Here is a 24,958-nt window from a genome sequence, read left to right on the forward strand (position 1 = left end):
CCAATTCAGATGCAAGGTTTTGGTGGACATCAGGAGCAGGTAATCTTTAATTTGATAGATGCTCCACAATTTCAACTCATTTTGGATCTGCCCTGGCTTACAGAACATAATCCACAAATAGATTGGAGCAAAAGAACGATCAAGATGAATTCCTCTTACTGCAAAGAGAATTGCTTTCATGATGGAGTGGAAGTGTCCACCAAGTCCCAAGCGGCCTGTTTATCATCACACTCTTCAATGATCTGTGCACTATAGACAGCAGAAATCCCAAAAGAATATGAGGATTTAGTCGCCGTTTTTGATGAAAAGGAGGCTGAGAAATTGCCACCACATCGACCCTACGACTGCAAAATTGAACGGGAGCCAGGTGCGATATTGCCATGTAGCAGAATATACGCATTGACCGAAGCAGAGAATCAACATTTAAAGGAGTATTTGGATCAATATCTTGCTAATGGTTTTATTCGTCCTTCTGAATCTCCAGTGTCATCCCCACTATTTTTCATACCAAAGAAGGATGGGAGTCTTCGAACTTGCATTGATTATCGAGCCCTCAATCAGGTTACCATCAAGAATCGATACCCACTGCCTTTAGTGTCAGTTTTATTAGATCAAGTAAAGAATGCTAGAATCTACACCAAATTGGACCTGCGAGGAGCATATCATTTGATTCGAGTGGCTTCAGGGGATGAATGGAAAACCGCTTTTCGGACTCGATACAGATAATTTGAATATCAAGTGATGCCTTATGGGTTATGCAATGCTCCCGCTGCCTTCCAGCATTTCGTTAATGATATATTACGAGAATTCCTCGACCGGATTGCTGTGGTTTATATAGATGACATTTTAATCTTTTCCGACAATCTACAGGAGCACATTTCCCATGTTCGATCCATCCTCACAAGGTTGCAAGAAAACCATCTCTATGTAAAATTGGAGAAGTGTGCATTTCATGTGGAAAGAGTTGAGTTCTTAGGATTCATTTTGTCACCAGAAGGAGTTAGTATGGATCCTGCCAAGATAAAGACAGTGCAACATTGGCCTTCTCCTTGCAATGTCAAAGAGATCCAGAGTTTCTTGGGGTTCGCTAATTTTTATCGAAGATTCATATCCAATTTTTCTCAAACAGTTACACCCATTACTCGATTGTTGAAGAAAGGAGTGAAGTTTGAGTGGACAAAAGAAGCTGAAAATGCTTTTACTTTTTTGAAGAATTCCTTCGTCTCAGCTCCAATCTTGCTCCACCCCAATCCAGATGAGCCATATTATGTGGAGGCAGATGCTTCAGATGTTGCCATAGGAGGTATCCTTTCCCAGCGTCATAAAGATACAGGTCAATTACATCCAGTGGCCTATTTCTCTCGAAAATTAACACCACCAGAGATAAACTATTCAATTGCGGATAAGGAGCTATTGGCAGTCAAAGAAACTTTTCGTGAGTGGAGGCATTACATTTTGGGAGCTAAGCATAAAGTGACCGTTTACACGGACCACCGAAATTTACAGTTTTTAAAATCAGCTCGAACTCTAACAGCTAGACAACTGCGTTGGTCCCTATATTTTGCAGACTTTGATTTTGTTAACACTTTCAGACCAGGAAAAGTAAATGGGAAGGCAGATGCTCTATCTCGAATTGATACCGGTGCAGTTAAAGAGCCTCCAGAAAAAGAATTGATTATTCCACAAGAGAAGTTCATATCTGCCATGCCATATTGTATGAAAATTTAACCAAAGAAATTTAAGAAAACTTAACATTCAAAGGAATGCTGAAGTGGTCCAAAGAAGGCCAAGGAAGAGAAATCAAAAAAGGTTTGCCATACTTTAAAGGTGCACTGTATGTTCCGACTGTGGAGCAGCAAGAAAAAATTCTTCAGGCTTATCATGACGATCAATTGGCTGGACACAAAGGAATTCAAAAGACTCAAAATCTAATACAACGAGAATTTTGGTGGCCAAAAATGAAAACTCAGATAAGACAATATGGCGGTCATTCTGACCCTGGCGGTCATGGACCGCCAGGGCCGGGGACCGCGGGAGCACCGCCAACAGGCTGGCGGTGCTCCCAAGGGCATTCTGACCGCGGCAGTATGGCAGCGGTCAGAGAAGGAAAACCGGCGGTCTCCCGCCGGTTTTTGCGCTGCCCTGTGGAATCCTCCATGGCGGCGCAGCTTGCTGCGCTGCCATGGGGATTCTGACCCCCTCACCGCCATCCTGTTCCTGGCGGTTTTGACAGCCAGGAACAGGATGGCGGTGAGGGGTGTCGTGGGGCCCCCGTAAGAGGGCCCCACAAAGATTTTCAGTGTCTGCCATGCAGACACTGAAAATCGCGACGGGTGCTACTGCACCCGTCGCACCCTTCCCACTCCGCCGGCTCCATTCGGAGCCGGCTTCCTCGTGGGAAAGGGTTTCCCGCTGGGCTGGCGGGCGGCCTTCTGGCGGTCACCCGCCAGCCCAGCAGGAAACACAGAATAACCGCAGCGGTCTTTTGACCGTGCAGCGGTATTCTTGCGCTCCCGCCGGCACCGCGGTTACCGCGGCCGGCGGGAGTCAGAATGACCCCCTATGTGTCAACTTGTGACAAATGTCAAAGAGGGAAATCAAATAGAACAGCTTCACAAGGTCTGTTAAGACCTTTGCCCACTGCACCCCATGCCTGGCATACTGTTACTATGGATCTTATAGTGGACCTCCCTAGTAGCCAAGGTTTTAACACTATCCTAGTTTTTGTAGACACTTTCACTAAAATGGCGCATTTCATTCCTTTGAAAGAAATCCCTCGAGCCCCACAGGTTGCACAGTTGTTTACACAACACATAGTACGCGCCCATGGTATCCCCAAAATTCTAGTTTCAGACAGGGAGTCCCAATTTGTTTCTCGCTTTTGGAAGGCCTTTAGTAGAAGATTAGGAATTGATTCTCGTTACTCTACCAGTTACCATCCTGAAACCGATGGGCAAACAGAGAGAGTGAATCAAGAGTTAGAACAGTATTTAAGACTCAATTTATTTGATAAAGAGAAGGAATGGCCCGAGTTGATGTGGGCAGCTGAATTTGCTTACAATAATGCTGTTCATTCCACCACTGGGTTCACCCCCTTTTATCTGAACCATGGTAGACATCCTAATGTAATGTTGGGTAAAGAAGATGATTCAGTGCCTGCAGTAGAAGAGATGGTGAGGGATTTGCAGACCACGTTAGTTAGGGCTAGAAAAAACATCATTCAAACAAAAGACTCATATAAGACTCAGGCTGATAGAAAAAGAAGAGAGAGCCCCATTTATTCGAAAGGAGACAAAGTTTGGTTATCCACTCGTCATTTACGTCTCAAAGGAAATCGCAAATTTCAGCCACGATTTATAGGCCCATTCAAAGTTGACAAGATGATCAATCCAGTGGCAGTTAAATTGCAGTTGCCAGCTCATCTAAAGATACATCCTGTTTTCCATGTCTCCTTGTTAAAGAACAGTCCTCCAAATTTACGTCAAAACTCCCCTCCAATTCCTATCCAGATTAGCTCTGCAGAAGAGTATGAGGTCAATCAAATCTTAGATTTCAAAATCCGTAATGGCCAGCTTTATTATCTAATTGATTGGAAAGGTTATGGTCCAGAGGAACGATCCTGGGAGCCGCACGAGTATGTACATGCTTCAAGATTAGTGAGAAACTTTCATAGAACCTACCCAAGCAAACCTAAATTGGAGAACTGTTCCTTGAGGGGGAGTACTGTCATGACCACACAAACTTGCCAAGTCAAATCAAAGAAGTGCATGAGAAAAGCAAAGAGATATCCTCAGTGGAGACAGCAAAGCCCAAACTGGAAGAAGGTTTGCAGAGTAATCTTGCGCCTATTTCAAAGGAAGAATCAAGAAGAGAAGATCCAAGATGGCCGCTGTGAGTCCTGAAGGTTAGTTACAGTTCTAGTCTTGCAATCGGTTGGTTGCTAGGTTACGAGCTCTCCAGCTGGAAGCCTTGCACTTCAACTGAGGTCTGACAGGAATCAGCTGTGTGGAGAGAGAGCGCGCTTCAAAACAGAAACTCCTGTGAGGTTAAATTACATTTGAAGATTATATTACAGAAAACGGATAAATATTGTCAAGGTTTATTCGAAGAGTTTGATAGTAGACCGTTCCCGTGGAAGTAGGCAAGGCTACAGAGTTAATGTATGAATTAACCTTATGTTTACAAGGTTCTTGTTTAAGATATTAAAGTCAAAGAAAAAACGAACTTTAAAAGAGCAAGTATCTACAAATGTCAAGGTTATAAACAAAGGCCAAGTTTAAAGGAGAAACGAACTGTTAACAAATAAACATTTACAAATTCAATGGTAATAAACCAAAATAGAGTTTAAAAGAGAAACAAACTTAAATAAACAAGCATTTACAACTACAAGTTATCGACAGATGTCGAAGTAAGGAAGGAGAAACTAACTGTAATAAACAAGCATTTACAAATACAAGTTATCAACAAATGTCGAAGTAAGAAAGGAGAAACAAACTTTAATAAACAAGCATTTACAAATACAAGTATTGACAGAAGTCACAATAAGACAGGAGAAATTAAATAACATCAGCTGATTTGAAGAACGCATTATCACCAACTATATATATATATGTAGCAACATAAAACCAATCTCTAACAAAGGTTGAGAAGTTCTTCCAGAATCAGTAATAAGCATTTTTTTAAGAAGAGCCATCATTTATAGAGAAAAGCAAGGCTACAGAGAACTCAGGGTGAGTGAAGAAATAATAGAATTAAAGAGAATTAAGTGTTGAGAGTAGAAAGTGAAAAAACTGATGTTGTATGTCCCTAGTAATTGCGACTGTGACTCTTGCAGGTGCTGTATCCAATCTTAGATGTGAAGAGGCAGACTGAGTACTGGCGTTCATCATCTCTGTGGCATTCTCTCTACCATCCCATTGCCCTTTCCCCCTCCGGGGTACTCAGCACGAAGGATTAATATTCGTTGTGAGTAGCTCGGGTCGGGACTGAGGAGTTATCTTCTGCTTCTGAGGAAATCAAATTGAAGTATCCTGACAGTCTGTGACGGTGCATGAGTGTCTGAGTGGGTGTGTTAGTGGGAGTGCAAAGGTGTATGAGTGGGTAGAAGAAATTGAAAAAGAGCAATTGAGAGAGAGAGAAAGAGACTGAAAGGGTGAGAGATAGATAGTTTTTAGGTTCTGGTGAATGATATCCTTAGAATGTGATATTTCTTGACAAAATTGAAAAGTAAAATGTATTTTTCAATTAAAAAGAGTGAGAGCACCTATCATTATGAGCCTTAAATGTATGAAGTTGAAGACAAATTAAAGCAGGGAAATGGCGAGAGACATACCTGGACTAGAACCCTCAACTTTCAGTGTAAGGGTCTGTGACCTTAACTATTATGCTACAGGTGACTCCTTACACTGATGTTTAGTCTTTGAGTGAAGAGACCATTGCAATGGCTATCTCTCTTTCGTCCATCCCATTATGAGATGGAAGAGAGAGAGAGTGACTGGACCGCGGGGGAAGCCTCAAGGTCCCTGCGGTACTAGCTAGTTCCCCACGTCTTGCGGGAGCCAGCATTGCTTCCAGAAGCAGGGAGCTGCTTTAAATAGCAGAAGCAGAGAGCTGCTTTAAATAGCAGCCCCCCGCTTGTGGGAGCAATGTTTTAATCTGTTTCCCTGCACGCATATCAGCATGCAGGAAAACAGATGAACAATCCGCTTTCTGATAGCAAGAGCTGTTTTACAACTCCTGCTGTCAGAAAGTAGACTTTTGCTTGGTGGGGGCTGTTTGCTCCCACCAAGCAAATGAACACAGCAATGTCCTGGGAGTTGGCGTCCCAGGACATAGCAGGAGCAAGCCCTGGGGTTAGCGGTCGCCAGTGCCATCATTGGCTCCTCGAGGGGGGCCGGCAGCCCCTTTACAATGACTATTGCCGAGCGAGGTGGTGGTCCCCAGGGCTCAGGGGTCTGTAACAGACCCCTTCAACCTTTTGTTGTAGTCTCAGGGAGGTGGTCATCCCCGGTGCTGCAGGGGGAGGGCGCGTGGCCCCCATTTCTATGTTAGATTTTGCCCCAGGGAGGTGGCAGTCCCTAGGGCAGCAGGGGGCTGCACCCTCCCCCCTACACCATATTACTTAGAAGCGATTGGGGTGTGGTCCCCATGGCTGGGGGCACTACATGGTCCCACCGGATTTTATACAGAGATGTGGCCTGGGAGGTGGAGGTCCCCAGGGCTGCAGGGCCAGTTGGCCCCTGCACATATAACTTCATAATGTTTGAAGCCTCAGGGAGGTGGCAGTCCCTGGGGCAGCGGGGGGGCTGTGCCACCACTGCATTAAAAAAAAATTCAATGCCCTGGGACCTGACCCATCTGGGGGTTGTTTATAAAACAAGCACAGAAGCCTGCCCTTATTTTTCTTTTTTCACTGGATCCACAGATCTACCATGACACATGGCGAACATTTAAAAAAAAATCTTTTAGTTCTGGAGAGCTCTGGGACCCCAGCGTCAGAGTGCCCCTATCCTGGCCCCTTTTGTTTTTTAACATCTTTTTTCTGGGACTTGGCTGAAGTTGAATCCCAAGATGGCTGTCAACACTTCTTTGTTGAAGTGTTGTCATCCAATCAGATCTCAGCACGAGATCAGGAGGGTTTGCAAAGCCTTTGCGTCCCCATATGTACAAATTTCGATTTTCTGTCCCGGGTTGTAAAAAAAATGAAAAAAAGACAAATGGAGCAGGGTAGGAATACCATGAACACTTGGCCTGGTGGTGTGGTCCTCGTGGGTATAGGGTCAAGAATGTTTTTTTTGTAATTTTGCAATGAATTCACTATGGATCCCAGGCAATTTACAAAAAAGCAATACAAGCACAGGCTCCTGTGATTGTTTTTCAAAAATACCAAGGGGTGGGTCAGGACCCCAGAGGTGGAATATTTTTTCTTGAGGGAAGGGAGTGCATGTGGTTGCCCTCACCTGGCTGATTTCAACCCTTAAGCCCCATCCTCTGGGTCCTGGTGCATTTTGGAGGGAGAGAGGGCACACGGTCTCCCTCCACAGGGTGATTCTGGCCCCAGGTACCCCATCCCCGGGGTCGTGAAACTAAACTGAAAGTTAGGGGGGCAGGTGGCCACCTCCCTCCGCCATTAATTGCCCCAGGGACCCCAACCCACACCTCACAAGCTATGTCCTGGGGAGCCCACCCTCAGGACATAGCCATTTCCCTGTCCACGGCATTGAGATTAGGGAAACCGTGTTTGCTCTTGCTTGGTGGAAGCATTTCTTGACGGAAGCATTTACAAAACTCCCACCAAGCAGGAGCAAACATCAAGCCTGCTTCCATCTGGTGTGAGTTTAAAAAATGCTGTTGACCACTGGACACGGGCTTCAGATCTGTATCCCTGCCTGCAGTGATGCAGGCAGGAAAACAGAAGTAAATATTGCTCCTGCCCACAGGGCAATGGTGGCTCCTGCTGGATGCTCCCCTTGTGGCCTCAACAAGAAGATGCTGGGTGTCCTGGGTGGGTACCAGGGCACCCACTGTTAAAGGCTGAGAGCCCCAGGAATGGGGTCCACGGGACCAATAGCAGCCCACAGAAGAGGGTTGAATGTCCTCTCCTCTACAATATGCACCAGACCCAACAGAATGGGGTCCCAGAGATTAAATCAGACTGAGGAGGGGGGCTCCATACCCCTCTACCCCTGCAATTTGCTCCCTGCCTCAGGGGATTGTGTTCCTGTTACCAAAAGTGCCCTGGGAAGGGGGGATGCATGCCCCCCTTCCCATCTAATTTATAACACGAAGTTGGTCAAAAGGCCGGGATTTATAACTCTATTTTCTACAAAGAGAAGTGGTGAATACTCTCTTCGGAAAATAATTTCTTTACAAAATGTATTCACATAAAATCAAGCAGGACGAAGAGAGAGAAACACTCAGGGAGATGGAATGTCCCAAAAAAAAGACGGAACATAGCGCCAGGAATACATTTACACAACATCAACAATTACGGAACATATGAATAAATGCAAACCAATCAAAAAACATAAAAAGAATACTTTGTCTGGAAATTGTCCCAACTGAATCTCCTTCGTTGGAGGTGGTGGTACAAAAATCACTTAAAGTCGTAATCCACTCAAGAACTTCTCTATAGCTGTTAATGCAGTAGTCGTCTATAAAACAGAAGTATGGTTGGCTTCCCTTTTGTTGAGAACAGGCATACCCACAATCAATATCACAAACAATATTCCACCCCCAATTGCCAAACCAATACTCATGTATTTACAGTGCCTATTCTTTCTACCCTGCTGGCTAATGTAACTCATGATCAGTAAAGAATCAGAAAGCAAAAGAGAAAATTTAGAAAATGCAGTTTTCAGTCTCGCTTTCAGGATCCTTTGTCAAAATCGTATTAGCAGCTAGTAAAAATCAGGTTTGAAAAGTCAAATCAGGTTATCAAAGTCTCATCCAGTAACTTTCAACAGTCTCTTTTCTCTTTACACTTTCTCAATTTGTCTCAACAGTTCAGTTCATCAGTTTCCTTCAAGTACCAAAATGTTGACCTGGAATGTCTCGATCAAAACAAAAGGACAAAAACTCTCTTTGCCATTCACTTGTAGTTGCATATGCCCATTCAGGACCTGCGCACCTTCGACTTGCTCTTCTCTTTCTTTTCAACTTTCGATCACCTTGCAACTCTCTTCCACTCAGATCTTCTCTCCTAGTCTTGTCTACTTCTTCCTCGATTGTTGTCTCAACAACTGCTTCCTTTCTCTTCGCTTGTGACTCCCGACACTTATCTCCTTTTAGTGGACCCTTGGTCAATGTTCTTATCAGTACTGAACTTGAAACTTCTTCTTGCTCTGTGGTGTTTTCCCTTGCCGGACCTGCAACTGGTTCAAGAGGAGTTAAACCACATTGGCTTTGATCCATCTCAACTCCTTCCCCTTCGGGGTCTGGCAATTGCTCTCTTTGTCTCTCAAAATCATCTGCTTCTGGGAAAGCCCTCCTCTCCTGCTGCCTTGATTGAGATAGGCTCACCATCACCCTCCCGGAGGTCTTCTTCTTCGTCTCTCACAGGAGTGACTGAACCGTCCTCAACGGGCTCAGATCTGGTCTCAGTACCTCTTTCTTCTCCTTTCGGTTCTGAGACTTGTTTTGTCTTTGTTGGTACTCTCAACAACTCTTCTTCACTGTCCAAAGGACATGCCACTTTCTTTGTGTGGCTGGCGTGGATCCAGTTCGGAACTTCAGTGCATTTCACAGCTGTGGTAGTCGGCAGAACTACCTGGAATGGACCTTTCCAATGAAGCTCCAAACACGTTTTCCCCACATGTTTACTGTGAGGCTGTCATTTCTTTGTGTAGGGTAAGCTTCAATCCAGTGACTATAGATGCAAACAATCACCAGCACGTATTTCAAATCTCCACACACGGGCATCTCAATAAAATCCAAATGTATTCTGCTGAATGAACCTCCTGCTCTACCAATGTGGCTCAAGTTAACCACTTTCCCTTTCCCCACGTTTATTTGCTGACAAATGACGCAACGCAGTGCTTAATTTGTAAATAAAAATGTGCTGATGCCCAAAGAACTCCTCTGAAACATGTGCATGCTGCAATTAAATGTGCGGACACAGAATACTAAAGGAGCATAATCCTGAAGCCATCTCGGGCCGCCTCAATCAAATTAAAGCCGCTCCCTGCACCTTCAGCTCACTCTTGCAGCATTCTGCTTTCTCCAATTGTGATGCTTTTTCGTTTTTCAATCCTCTGTGTTTCCCATATATGTCTTCTGCTCACAGCAAGGGCTTGAGGCAGAAGAATAAGTGCCGGCCCTCAAAAATAAGGGCTGGTGCTCCGCACCGGAAACAACAAGAACAAATTAAGCATTGACGCTACAATGGCAAATGACTTCAACAACTTGTCTAAACCTTGGGTTGAACTAATCATGCTTGAACAGATGAATCATGGTATCCCTACCAACATGTGCTTGACCATGAGATAATTTCTAGCCATTTGAGACAACAGACTATTAGGCACAACCAATTGACCCTGTTCTGAAACCCATAGGTCAACCTGTCTCTGTACACATTTCATTTTGCTCCATTAATGTTTTTCCTCCCTGTCAACATTATTTTGCAACATTTTCAACTCTTCCAATGTATCTATTACTTTGAATGCATAACTTGTACATGTTTCATCTTCTTCAGGTAACAGTTCCCCCTTATCTTCGAACGATATACATTTCAATGCTCATAATCTTGCGACTTGATCCGCATATCCATTTCCCATTGACACAAAATCTTGTGATTTCAGATATGCACTGAATTTCACCACATCATCTCTTCAGGCATTTGGATAGCATGCAACAATTCTTTAACTCTCTCACCATTTCTCACTGGTGACCCAGAAGAGGTCATGAAACCTCTTGTGACCACAACTGACCGAAATCATGGACTATTCCAAATCCATACTGGCTATCCATATAGATTGTAACTTTCAGCTGAGCAGAAACATGGCACGCTCTAGTAAGGGCTACCAGTTCCGCTACTTGTGAAGAATATACTTCCAAAAACCAAGACGCTTCCAGGATACCAGAAATTGTGCACACAGCATATCCTGCTCTCAGTGTCCCTGTGTTGTCTCTTAGACAAGAACCATCGACAAAAATAATTTGGTCATTTTCTTCCAAATGAGTATCTCTAATATCAGGTATCAGTTTGGTGCACAGATCAATTACCTCAAGACAATCATGCTCAATGTCTTCTAACTTTTCAATTTCAACATTTTCATTTGGAAGTAAAGTTGCTGGGTTCAGCACTGTACCCCTTTTCAATGACACATTTGGTGACCCTAAAATACTCGTCTCATATCTGGTCAACCTTGCACCGGTTAAGTATTGTGTCTTGGTGTGTGTAAGTTGGTTAAAGGATGTCCCATCACAATACCGTCACACTCTGTGAGCTTTGTCCAACTGCTGCAACTGCACGCAAACAACCTGGTAAGGCTGCTGCAACTGGGTCCAAAGTAGCTGAAAAATATTCTACTGGGCAGAGTACACCTCCATGGACATGTGTCAACAAAGTGAAAGGTTTTGTGTAATTAGGCATACCCAAAGCTGGAGCTTTACACATCCACTCTCTCAATTCCGTAAACGGTTTCATGCAAGCCTGGTCTAACACTATGGGCCTCATTCTGAGGCTGGCGGGAACCGCCAAATGGCCGCTCCGCGATCAAAAGACCGCGGAGGCCATTCTGGTTTTCCCGCTGGGCTGGCGGGCGACCGACAGAAGGCCGCCCGCCAGCCCAGCGGGAAACCCCTTCCCACGAGGAAGCCTGCTCCGAATGGAGCCGGCGGAGTGGGAAGGTGCGACGGGTGCAGTTGCACCCGTCGCGAATTTCAGTGTCTGCTAAGCAGACACTGAAATTCTTTGTGGGGCCCTCTTACGGGGGCCCCTGCAGTGCCCATGCCATTGGCCATTGGCATGGGCACTGCAGGGGCCCCCAGGGGCCCCACGACACCCCATACCGCCATCCTGTTCCTGGCGGGCGAACCGCCAGGAACAGGATGGCGGTATGGGGTGTCGGAATCCCCATGGCGGTGCAGCAAGCTGCGCCGCCATGGAGGATTCTGTCGGGCAGCGGAAAACCGGCGGGAGACCGCTGCGGTCAGAATGCCCTGCGGGGCACCGCCAGCCTGTTGGCGGTGCTCCCGCCGACCCCGGCGGACCGCCGGGGTCGGAATGACCCCCTATGTGATCGGTGACTTCTTTATGAGTCCGTTTCTGGAAGGGCTTAGAAGTGACTGACAAATTAGGAATCCTTTTGTGGCAGTAGCCTACCATCCCTAGAAACATTCTGACATCTCTCTGTGTAGTCGGTGGATTCATCTGCAATATGGTTGTAACCCTGTCCCTGGATATTTTCCTTGATCCTTTCTCAATCTGGTGACACAAATATGTCATCTCTTTCTGACACTACTGCAATTTGAGTGGGGACACTTTATAACAATTCTTTCCCAAATGGTTCAGTCAATGCAATTGAGTCATACTTGCACTTGTCCCTTGTTCTGGTCGAAATCAGTAGGTCATCAATGTACTGTACCGAGTTCGTTTGGAAAGGCAATTCCAATGACTCCAAATGCTTTTTCAATATCTGGTTGAATATGGGAGGGGACTCCGAAAACCCTTGAGGAATTCAACACCAACAGTAAACTCGGTCTAAAAATTTGAAACAAAGGAGAACTTGGCTGTCCTCATGTAGAGGCACAGAAAAGAAAGCTTGTGATAAGGCAATGACAGTGAACCACTCAGCATCACATGGAATCTGAAACATTATCACAGCTGTATTGGGTGCCACAGGGCAACATTTGATCACAATATCATTTAACTTTCTCAAATCTTGCCACAGGCTTTTTCAATTCCACTATCCGTGAATTACATGGGCTGCTCAACACTTCTTTTAAAAAACCCTTGCTTCACAAACTCTGCAATTATTTGGGCAGCCTTCTTAAGAACATCTTGTGGCATATGGTACTTGGAATCTGAGAAAAAACTGCATTCGGCTTTACAGAAACTTTAACTGGCTCAACTCTCTTATCAAACCTACCTCTTTCCATGTCAGATCCCACAATTTTTCTTTAATCGTTCCCTGTAAATCAGGATGAAGTTCCTTCACTCTAAACATTGGAAAGAAATTAAATAGAGGGTATTCCTCATTTATTGTCTCACACTCTGTCTCTGGAGCTTGATGATCCCCATCATTGCTAGTTGTCTGAATCTCGATCCCATCATTTGAACAAGTAATCGAGCACCTCGTTTTACACAGCTAGTTTCTTCCCAGTACGGATACAGGACTTGAATCACAAAATACGAATTTGTGCATTCCCTGGACATTTGCCAATTATAATTTGCACTGGATCTGTAATCTGGTTGGTCAAATACTTATTCGCCACTCCTAGAACCTGAACTGTCTTTCCTCGAAGTGGCAAATTGGGAACTTCTGCACTTCTCACTGTAGAGCGTGTAGCTCCTGTGTCACCCAAGAATTAAACTCAGTGACCCATGACTTTTCCTTTCACATAGTGTCCTTTCTGATCTACTTCCAAGGAACAAGGAAACTGCAAGCACACATTCCTCATCCGAACTCTCGCTCACCCACTCATCGTTTATTCCAATCTCACTGTGTAACGGGAATTGATGTACTGTGTTATTATGTTGACTGGACCTGGGACCTGTGACCTGTTAAGGAAGCATCACCTGCTGCTGTTCCATTGGGGCTTGTGGTATTTGAATTTGCTGTCTAAATACTATGGGAACCTGCTGTTGCATTAGCTGCATCTGTGTCGTTTGTACACGTGGCATTTGCACCTGCTGCATGGGTTGAAAATTCTGCATTTGATTAATATTATTTCCAAAAATTCCGATTACGACCTCTCATTCTCAGTCCTCTCATGTTCTGGAACAAGTTGATGGCATTATTTTGCTGAACAACACCTTCCTGCACCATCATCGGACACTCCTGCTTCCAATGTCAGACAGCTCCGCAAGCGTGACAAGGCAACAATTTCTTCATTCCCTACACATCATTCTGAACCACTGTAGTATTCATGCCTGGACCACGGTTTACATTATCTCCATGACCTCTACCTCTCATCTGATTTTGAAATTCCATGTTTCCCTACTGTAGTTGTTGTGGTAGCTGTTGTGGATAATTTCCCTGTATCCCTGTTTGTGCTGCTTTAATCTGCATCACCATCACCTTTTCTTTCAACATTCTCTGCTTCAATTCAATCTCATCACTACAGTACTTTACATACTGCAACACCTCATCAATCTGCTTTGCTTGCCAACAAATCAAATGACTCTTAATGATCTCGCATATTTCAGGTCTCAATCCTTTCACAAATTTGTGTTGTACTTTTTTATTTTTTCATAACTCAAAACAATATACAAAAATGTACACCATAGGCCTTCAAGACTTGCATGACGTATACAGCCGAAAGTCTGTCATACATACACACGTCAGAATAATAAACAGATTAAGAGAGTATCTACGTCCATGACATACAATTGTTACCAGCATAGCTTTGAAGTCGAAAAATAGTCACAGTACAATAGTACAAGACTATACCAATACAGTATCCTATAATAATAAAACCAAGTAGGAAGAACACAACAACTCAATGGTGTAACTGTAGTGCAGTATCGTTAAACCAGCAGTAGGGTACAATAGCAGCCTAACATTCTCTCTCTGCTCTGCCCCTAACCCCAAAAAGGAACAAGTATCCTCCCAGAGTATTCCTTCACTAGAGAAGCGAGACGGGCAGGTACAAATGAAATGTTGTAGGAGGACGATGGATGGTGAGGCGGAGATAGCTCTGGAAGACCTCCGGTTAGAAGGTATGAACTGAGGATTAGAAACGATGTCCCAGCATAGTGTAAAAGAGAATAGTGTCCTGCCCTTGATATGGGGAAATAGAGGCCTGAAAGAGAACGTGAATGTAAGGGTAGAGGACGCAGAAGTGTAATAACTCCCCAGTAACAGTAGTGTAGTGAAAGAGAATAGACAACCCCGAACGCTATCAGAAACAGATCTGAAGTGATCAGAAGCGGGGGAGGGGATAATCCAGAGGAGGAGGAATTTACAAACCAGACTAGCAAAAAGAGAAGGGTGTCACTATGAGTATGCAGAAGCTTCCACAAATCTGAACACAAAATGAATCATGTCTTTCGGCTCAATTGTTTCTGTACCACTATAATGCTTGAACGCTTGCAACAATCTCTCATAATAGGCATGTATCGACTCTTTTGCTTCCTGAGCTGTTCTGTCAATTCTCTGCCAGTCAATGTTTTTGGGCTAAATTCTCATCTTCAGGAATTCAATCACCTTGCAGTAGTATTTCATTACCTCAGGAGATGGTGCACCTGTAACAAGATCTTTCTCTGGTTCTTTTGTTGGCCAATCTATACTCCTTTTTACACTCCATCCACAGATTGGCTGGAACCACTAGCTCTAATAAAGTGTTCAAGTCCTCCCAAAGGCATTTTGCAACCTTCACAAACCTGTTTGTTTGCTGGTACCATTCCTCTGGCTTCTCTTCAATCTGGGATAATCATTTGTAAATTACAGAATGTCACTTCTGCTCCAAGGAACATGAACAAAATTCCCTCCTGGAATCTCCCTCATTGGTAACATTTTTATTGGGTCCTTGTACTGCTGCACATCTGCAGTCAGCTCTACAGAATCCCTTTATCTTGTATCTCTTTTCTTTACCCATCTGCCTTCACATTTTTCTAATGCTCCCCAAATCTGGGCATTTTGGAGGAAACTCCCTAAGGTGTGCCTTCATTCTGGCAGATCTCATGTGTTCAAAATCTTTAGTCTCAAAATCTAACCTGTAACTCCTTTTCAAATGCTTCATTTTCTCTATTTCAATGCCATATTTCTCTGCCGGGTCTGCTAACTTTTGATGCACATTGCTTACTTCCCTTGCAATCTTCAGACACAGATATCTCAACTCTGCTTCTGTGTAGGACTCTAACCTGTTCACACCCATAGTTCCCTCAATGAGCTCACCCGCTTCCGTGCTCAATCTAGTGTAGTTCATATACTCCTATTCTTTCGGAGCACTCTGCAGGGTATTCAGTTTATCCAACCATTCAGTCAATTGCTGGGCTGTTAAACCTTGCAATAAAAATGTTATTAGCCTGGACAGGTGGTACCTGTTGCACAACTGTATTTAGGGTCTGCGGTGTCAATAATTTCAGGCTCTGACTAATGTTCGACCCTTTCATAGTATCCGATGGAACTCCGAACAGACTAAGGTCTAGCAAAGATCTTGATCTGTCAAGTCTGTCCAACTGGAGAGACTACTCGGGTATTCTCATTAAGTCCTCCTATCATCGAATTCTGACGCAAGATGCCCTATCCATCTGCTCTGCTCTTCTCTTGTGCAAACAAAGGTACAATTGGACCAATGGTAACAGATACAGATACAGCATCTGAGTTCGATCTGACACTCAAGTTCTGTGGTTGTGTAATTCCTGCATCCTGATCCATCAGTACAGACATCACTGACTGTGTCCCTGTTATCAGAGTTGATTTCAGCATTACCTATGGCTGCACTTGAGGCAGTAAAAGTGGAGTTGGCTCTGTCTGAACCAACATCAGTCTTGGGAAACCCTGCCCTGTTGGCACTATTAGATTTGTGAAAGTTTCCACAATGGGCATATCAGGGTAAATTCTCTCGCCATTTGGCTGTGGCACCTGACTTTGTACTACTGGAGTAGTTGGTGCATTAAGACTACTCTGCATTGGACTCTGTGTCGGGCTGGGATTAACCTTCACCAAACTCGCTGTCACATTAACCTGTGTTGGAGCTGTAGGGTCAGCACTGGTACTCGGGCCACTTTCGTATGCTGCATATGGTGGTGGACGATTTCTTAATAACTGCAAAAGAAATCATAATTGTCTGATTCTTCCTCCACTGTCGAAGATGTTCTAGCCTCTCTACTCTCAGAAGGGCTTCTCTGGTATCTTTCCTTTCTTCTCTCTCGCTGTCTTGAGTAATTGCTGGAAATAACTTAATCACCTGTAATGTGTCAGTTCTCAGAATTTTCTGAGCATAATCCCATCTAGTCTCCGCTAGTGTATTTCCTGCTTTTCTCATTCTTCTCTCAAATTTCCATAGCTGTTTCTGTCAGCCTACCAACCCCTAGATCGCTAATGCCTCGAACTGTGCTAGTCTCGGAGGGGGTTTCAGATCATACAACACCCTCCTCAGATTCTCTAACCTCCTCAAATTAATTGTTCATTTGATAGGAAACGCTAAACTCCCATCATTTTCTGTCACTCTGCACCATTGCTTTAGCCAAAGACATGGTGCAACACCATTTTCTTAGATTAAGATGTAATCTGGTGTACTTTCTGGCAGCGTAATATCCCCTATACTCGATGTAATGTACGTATCTCCCCTTAAAGCACTCTTTGAAAGATTTGAAAAATTTCATCTTTCTGACTTTTATCTTTTTGAAAATCAAATCAGGAAGTGACTTTTAATCCCAGCATTCTCTTCACCCTCCTTCTCAACCTACTGCGCTTCACAGACAGCTGCCAATCCGTGCGTGACCCTTCTCACTAACCAACCTATCCCAGCCCGGTTCCAATGATATCACACTCACACGTACTGCGGCTGACAAAGTCTTGTGGCTTGTCCTCCTAAACTCAGATTCACACAAAACTAATGCAATATATTGCGAGCACTAATCAAAATTAAAAACAAACGTGGCCGTTTCCTACAAGTAAGGTACACAATCGCTTCAAACATTTTACACATTTTTCACTGACAGCTCTAGCAGCTACTCCATTCTCAGTTTCCCTGATTCACAAGCAAAATTTAACCTGGGAACTTCACTCACAACGGATCAGTGGGTCTGTCCTGGTGCACATAGGTCTCACCAGATCCCAGTGGAAAATTTATTTCACTCACTTTGACTCACACTCTGACTTGTCGACCACGCCCGATCGACAAATTAAACCAGACAAATTACTACAAAAACCAAGTTTCTCATACACTTTTCAATATACTACTGAGTCTTATACCACGCAGGGTCCGTACATCAACAACCACGTGGACAATTATTTTGCACAAAGCGCCACACACATGTGAAGTTTGACGACTTCCCTACTCTCACACTGTGGAGTACGAACACTTCTTCTACAACTTCATTTGGAATACGCAAACTCCCTAAACCCTCACAAACATCACAATTCACCTGCAATTTGCATAAGTTGTGCAAGCGCAAAACATACCTCATTCACACTATCACTAGAACACCATTGACAAGCTCCAAGACTCTGGGAAAGTCATTTCAGGAATTAGGGGCACAATTTCTCTCTCCAATTTGTAACATTGAAAAGTAAATCCAAATCTCCATGATAATGATCTCCTCAAGAGACAAGACCATTAAACTACTACTATCTATAGGGACACCTGTTATCTCTCAGTCTATTACCATCTCTTCGTGGACTGTATGATGGGCTCTTAGGGAGACAAATCATCAAGCTGTTACTGTCTCTGTGAACATCTGCGACCGGACATCCACTGTTTCTCAATACCATGTACCAGGTGTTTGTTCTGCCTTCCTTCTTATCTCGTATCAGAGCTTACAGAACATATCTGGAATGCACTTCTGAGTTCAAAGAAGACCTTTATTGTTGTTAATTCTTCCCCACCCACAGGTTCGTGAGAGACGAAGTAATAGATTTCAAGCACACGTTCAAATGAGTAAAAGTATTGCAGCAATGAAAACAAAATATATCACAGTACTTCTCAGTTGCAATGTACACAGCAGGTTATATATATATATAATGCAAAGCAAAACAAATACTTCACCGTGTGAGAAACTATTTACAGTTTCATCTTTCTGGCGTCTGCAAGTTGATGACTCCGGTCAACTGCGAGAAAGAGATTATCTACCCACACGGGAGACTGGCAACTGGCACCAAGTTCCAGCCCGAAGTCCAGCAGATTCGAATCTAAATCTGTGAAGCCCTGAGTCATCCTTTCAAAAGCGTGCCCCCTCCTCTCAGACTCAGGAAAACTACGCAAGCCTTTGGAGACTGGCCAGATCTCCTAGACTTCTCCTCTTCCCAAGCTTGAGCAGAAAGGAAAACACCAAATGTACTCTCTCTTATCAGGTCTAGTCTGGTGTGAAGCATCTTGTGGAAAAACACAGCTTGGAAAAATACAGCTTGGATTCTCAACTGCAATGTCTAACTCCACTTTAAAGGCAATAGGCAGCTAACCTAAATATCACATGTAATGTCTAATGTCATGTCAAAGCCCATAGGCAGCTGAGCTGAATACAAAATGTAATGTCTAATATCATGTCAAAGCCAATAGGCAGCTGAGCTGAATACAAAATGTAATGTTTAATATCATGTCAAAGCCAATAGGCAGCTAAACTGAATACAGCATGTCAAAGCCCATAGGCAGAATACAGAATGTAATGCCTAATGCAATGTCAAAGCCAATAGGCGGCTAGGCTGAACAAAACATATAGGGGGTCATTCCGACCCCCGGCGGTCCTTGGCGGGAGCACCGCCAACAGGCTGGCGGTGCCCGGCAGGGCATTCTGACCGCGGCGGTTTGGCCGCGGTCAGAACAGGAAAACCGGCGGTGTCCCGCCGGTTTTCCGATGCCCTGAGGAATCCCCCATGGCCATGGGGGATTCCGACCCCCTCACCGCCATCCTGTTCCTGGCGGTTCCGACTGCCAGGAACAGGATGGCGGTGAGGGGTGTCGTGGGGCCCCTGGGGGCCCCTGCAGTGCCCATGCCAATGGCATGGGCACTGCAGGGGCCCCCGTAAGCGGGCCCCACATAGAATTTCAGTGTCTGCATTGCAGACACTGAAATTCGCGACGGGTGCAACTGCACCCGTCGCACCCTTCCCACTACGCCGGCTCCATTCGGAGCCGGCGTCCTCGTGGGAAGGGGTTTCCCGCTGGGCTGGCGGGCGGCCTTCTGGCGGTCGCCCGCCAGCCCAGCGGGAAACACAGAATGGCCGCCGCGGTCTTTTGACCGCGGTGCGGTCATTCTGCGGTTCCTGCCAGGCGGGTGGCTCCCGCAGCCCGCCGGGGTCTGAATGACCCCCATAATGTGCTACTGGTGAACATTGAGCAACTAATATGCGCAGAGGTGAAACACAAAGTCATTGGTCAAACTCAATTAATATCATCACATTCCACCCTATGACCAATGAATTTTTGTTTCACATATCTCTTGTTTCAAACAAAAAAAAACATCAGCACAAAAAAAAAACATTATCAGCAAATCAGATTTGAATGATCAAAGCAATCACTGTAAAGCAATGGAGGTGGATTAACGTATAGATCTCATAACCTTTCACATCAGATACATCTACACAGAAAAGACTGAAACTTTTATACTCTGAATGAGATTATAGTGTCTCTAAAATAGCAATTTGATGTAGCATGAGTACTACTCATGTAAAGGTGCATGGTCCACCTGAAAGGTTTGCTGGAATGTAAGCGAAAGTCAGAGTTCCACACGAAAAAACACAGACAGTTAACTGTTAAGGTTGCTTAGTTCCAGTGGAAGAATGTAATCAAACAAGTTGAACTTGAACTGAAGGCGCCACTTGCGCAAAATGGATCCATGGTGCTCGCACTTTACTCAGTCAGGTTCAGGTTGGGGGTTCTGTCCCTTCCCCGACCCCACACGCACACACCCGAAGGGGGACCACACAGCACACTCAGGGACAGTGGCGAAACGTGGTAGGATCTGCAAAAGAAAAAAGTATGACTTTTCTTGCAAATAACATTTGTCATTTGAAATGTACCCTTCCTCTTTCTTTCCCTGTTTTATAATCAGCAGGATGTTTTTAGGGCCCTTTGTTATGATTTCTGCAGGTTTTGGAGGGTCATCTGGGGCTTCAACCCACACCTCAGCACTGAGGTTTTTATCAGCTGCACCACAGCTTCCCTTTTCTTGCACTGTCAGAAGGGCTGGGGCAGACTCCTTCTTTACCAAACCTCCATTCACTGCATTTTTGACAAGTTGGGCCATTCTGTCTCCAATTTGTATGAATGAATCAGATTCTTTTCTAGTTGCCAGCATAATTTTGATTTCTCCTTGGTAATCTGCAGCAATCACTCCCCCTAAAACCTGATCAATTTGCCATATCTGTCCTGGTAACTTTCCTCTCTCTGTGACGGCTTGTGGGACAGATTGCTTTTGTGCGTGCTGCACAGTTTTTATCAAATCTAGGGGAATGTGCATCTCTCTCATCTCTGCCCACCTGTAAGTGGCTTTTTCTCCCAGCTGTTCACAATTCCGATGCACCCACTTAGCCATCCCCACTAAGTCAGAATTCTGGGTGTACACTTCTCTCTCTGAATTTTTCTCTTTAACATCTGCAAGGGAATTGAACCAGTTAGGTACAAGCCATGTGGAAAACCAAACAGCTAAACCATTGGCAATGAACCAAGAATCAGTGTAAAAATGACACATCTCACGCAGCTCTTGCTTTAAAATCAGACACACATTGTACAACACTGTTCCTTCTCCTGTGCCAGAGAACAACATTTCAGTCAATAAATCATTAGTCAAACAAACATGCTTTTTATCCTCAGTGGACACGAATTCAAATGGTGCACTCAATTTCACTAGTGACTCTTTTACCTGTGGTACTCTAGCCCTGTCTTGCAGGTACCAGATCCAGTGTATGATCCTAGCTAGGGGCACTCTTTTCTTCCCCTGTGCCTGATTTACATGTAAATCGGTGTTTCCCTCTTGCACTGCGCAGAAACCTAAAGTCTGAATTATTTCATTTGCCAAATCACAAGCGCGCAGCTGCATATAATCTTTCCCAGTGACCATATACCAAAGTGTTAGGATTTCACTCAGATGAGGGCTATTCTGTTTCCAAAAATCAAACAAGCTAATGAAACTTGGTGTCTCTTGCTTAGTTCAAACAGTAAGAAACTTTAAAATCTTTCGTTTTACTTCATTTTGCAACGGTAACTCGTAAATCACATTCTGAGCTCTGTCCTCCGTGTTATCAGTTAAGGAATGCACTTTGACTGCCAAAAAACCTGGCTCACAAGAAGGCTCAGAGTGGCTCACAGCTGTCTTAACCCCCTCATTACTGGAATGGGAAAGGACAGATTCTTCTAAGACAGCATTTTTATACATTTCAGCATTATCTTGCTGGCTAATTTGCTCACGTAAATTCTTATTTTCATGTTCTAACTGCCTACATTTCTCCTGCATTTCTCTGTAAGCAGATAAAAGTATCCAAACCCTTCTGTCAAAAACAAAAGGATCATCATTGCTTCCAAAAGGCACATTTTCTAAATATGCTTCATCACAACAATAAAACATGTTTCTCACAGCACCATCAGGCAGTTTAACTACACATGCATTTTCAAACATGGTCTGCCGTGCTTCTGTAATTCTTCAAACAACAAAAAACAATTACACTTTTATATTGCGCACGTAGAAATCTATAATTCGACCCTGCCCCACTTCTGGTACCAAAATGTTCTGCCTTCCTTCTTATCTCGTATCAGAGCTTACAGAACATATCTGGAATGCACTTCTGAGTTCAAAGAAGACCTTTATTGTTGTTAATTCTTCCCCACCCACAAGTTCGTGAGAGACGAAGTAATAGATTTCAAGCACACGTTCAAATGAGTAAAAGTATCGCAGCAATGAAAACAAAATATATCACAGTACTTCTCAGTTGCAATGTACACAGCAGGTTATATATATATATAATGCAAAGCAAAACAAATACTTCACCGTGTGAGAAACTATTTACAGTTTCATCTTTCTGGCGTCTGCAAGCAAAAAGAGTCTTAAATTCTTTTGTAAACAGTCAAAACACTGTTAGCGTTGAAAAGTACCTGGGTAGCATCAAAATAACATGCACGGGCGAGTGTGCGTTGAAAAAGTTTAGCGATGCATTGATTTCTCACCAGCAAACGAGACCATGCATTGTTTCTCCTTTACCGGTCGGGTCAGTGTGCATTGGTTTTCCTCTCCGCAGGAGAGCGATGTGTCCATCCGGGCAAGCACTCGGGACCGGGCAGGCGTTGCATCATTTTTCCCTGCCCAGCGAGGTTTGCATCGAAATTCCTGCCATACGGTATCAGCCAAAGCATGCTGTGTGGGTTGGGATGTCACCAGCCTCCGTTAGTGGTGTTGCACGCCCTTTTCTCCTGCTCGATCTTCTAGCAGTGCTGCAGGCAGAGCGTCGATTTCAGCCGCAAAGCTGGCGGCATGTCGTTTTTTCAGCCGCATCTCAGAGGTTGCATTGGAAATTTCCCCGCACAGCGGTCTGTGCATGGATTTTCAATTTTGGTCTGCCAGCTTCACCTGTCAAGGCCCCAGGAACTGGATAGGGCACCACTTGGCAGGGAAGGAGTCTCAGAAGAGAGTCCATGTGCTGGCAGGGGAAGTCTTTGATGGCCCTGAGACTTCAACAACAGGAGGCAAGCTCCGGACAAGCCCTTGGAGATTTCTTCACAAGCAGGAATGCACACCAAAGTCCAGTCTTTGTCCCCTTTCACCAGGCAGAAGCAGCAATTGCAGGATAGCTCCACAAAGCACAGTCATAGGCAGGGCAGCACCCCTTCTCAGCTCTTCAGCTCTTCTCCAAGCAGAGGTTCCTCTTGATTTCCAGAAGTGTTCTCAAGTCTCTGGTTTTGGGTGCTCTTCTTATACCCAGTATGGACTTTGAAGTAGGCTTACTTCAAAGAAACATCTCTCTTGTTTGTGAAATACTGCCCAGGGCAGGCCCCAGACACACACCAGGGGGTTTGAGACTGCATTGTGTGAGAGCAGGCACAGCCCTTTCAGGTGTGAGTGACCACTCCTCACCTTCCTCCTAGCACAGATGGCTCATCAGGGTATGCAGGCTACACCCTAGCTGCCTTTGGGTCACTGTCTAGAGAGAGGTGCAAACAGCCCAACTGTCAAACTGACCCAGAAGGGGAATCCACAAACAGGCAGAGTCACAGAATGGTTTAAGCAAGAAAATGCCCACTTTCTAAAAGTGGCATTTTCAAACCCACAATCGTAAAACCAACTTTACTAAAAGATGTATTTTTAAATTGTGAGCTCAGAGACCCCAAACTCAACATGTCTATCCACTCCCAAAGGGAATCTGCACTTTAATCATATTTAAAGGCAGCCCCCATGTTAACCTATGAGAGGGATAGTCCTTGCAACAGTGAAAAACAAATTTAGCAGTATTTCACTGTTAGGACATATAAAACACATTAGTATATGTCCTACCTTAAACATACAGTGCACCCTGCCCGCGGGGATACCTAGGGCCTATCTTTGGGGTGTCTTACATGTAGGAAAAGGAAAGGTTTAGGCCTGGCAAGTGGGTACACTTGCCAAGTCGAATTGGCAGTTTAAAACTGCACACACAGACACTGCAGTGGCAGGTCTGAGACATGATTACATGGCTACTAATGTGGGTGGCACAACCAGTGCAGCAGGCCCACTAGTAGCATTTGATTTACAGACCCTGGGCACCTAATAATGCACTTTACTAGGGCCTTACTAGTAAATCAAATATGCCAATCATGGATAAACCAATCAACAATACAATTTACACAGAGAGCATATGCACTTTAGCAATGGTTAGCAGCAAAAAAAAAACAGGTCAGAAAAAATAGGAGGCAGGAGGCAAAAAGATTGGGGATGACCCTGCATAAGGAACAAAGTCCAAGATCGGGCCTCTGCGATGGGCTCCCAAAGGCTTGAACCATCAGTCTGCTACCATCACTGCTAGCGCATCTGACCTTAATAGGTAAACTTACAAGGGGACGCGAATAGGTCGATGAACCTTTTGACCAATGCTTGAGATGTTCCCACCATAGAGGCCCTGTACCAATATCGATCAATTACCAATTGTCAATTATCAACAATAACCAATAACATTTGCAATCAATAGGATTCAGTAATTGTCACACACCATGACCTTTCAGTCATGAATAACCACACCTTTATGTAAAAGTTAGAATATTCATTTCCCTATATTAACAATGCTAATGTCACGTAAATGAATCTCAAAATCAGATGCTAAACATACAGATACAACACTGGCTGTGCAAAGTGATGAAAGAAACGCAATCTAATCAAGGCTTGAGCTACTACACATTCCCTAGATACTGTGCAAATTCATAGTAAGAATAACTGCGCAAACGATATTACATACTGTACATTTAGATTCAGCAAAGAAAAGACCTCAATTGTTATTCCATATATTGAACTTCATCAGTGAGCAACCTAACTAACATCAGATTAGAATTAGCATGTTGAACTTCATGCAAAGCAATTTAGTCAACACAAAATTGGAAAAGCATCTAACTATGGCTCTATCAAAATAGCACGGTTGATACCTAGAAACAAAAGCAAATAGACATAACAAAC

The sequence above is a fragment of the Pleurodeles waltl genome, chromosome 9 (genome assembly GCF_031143425.1).
Source record: "Pleurodeles waltl isolate 20211129_DDA chromosome 9, aPleWal1.hap1.20221129, whole genome shotgun sequence".
Lineage (NCBI taxonomy): Eukaryota > Metazoa > Chordata > Amphibia > Caudata > Salamandridae > Pleurodeles > Pleurodeles waltl.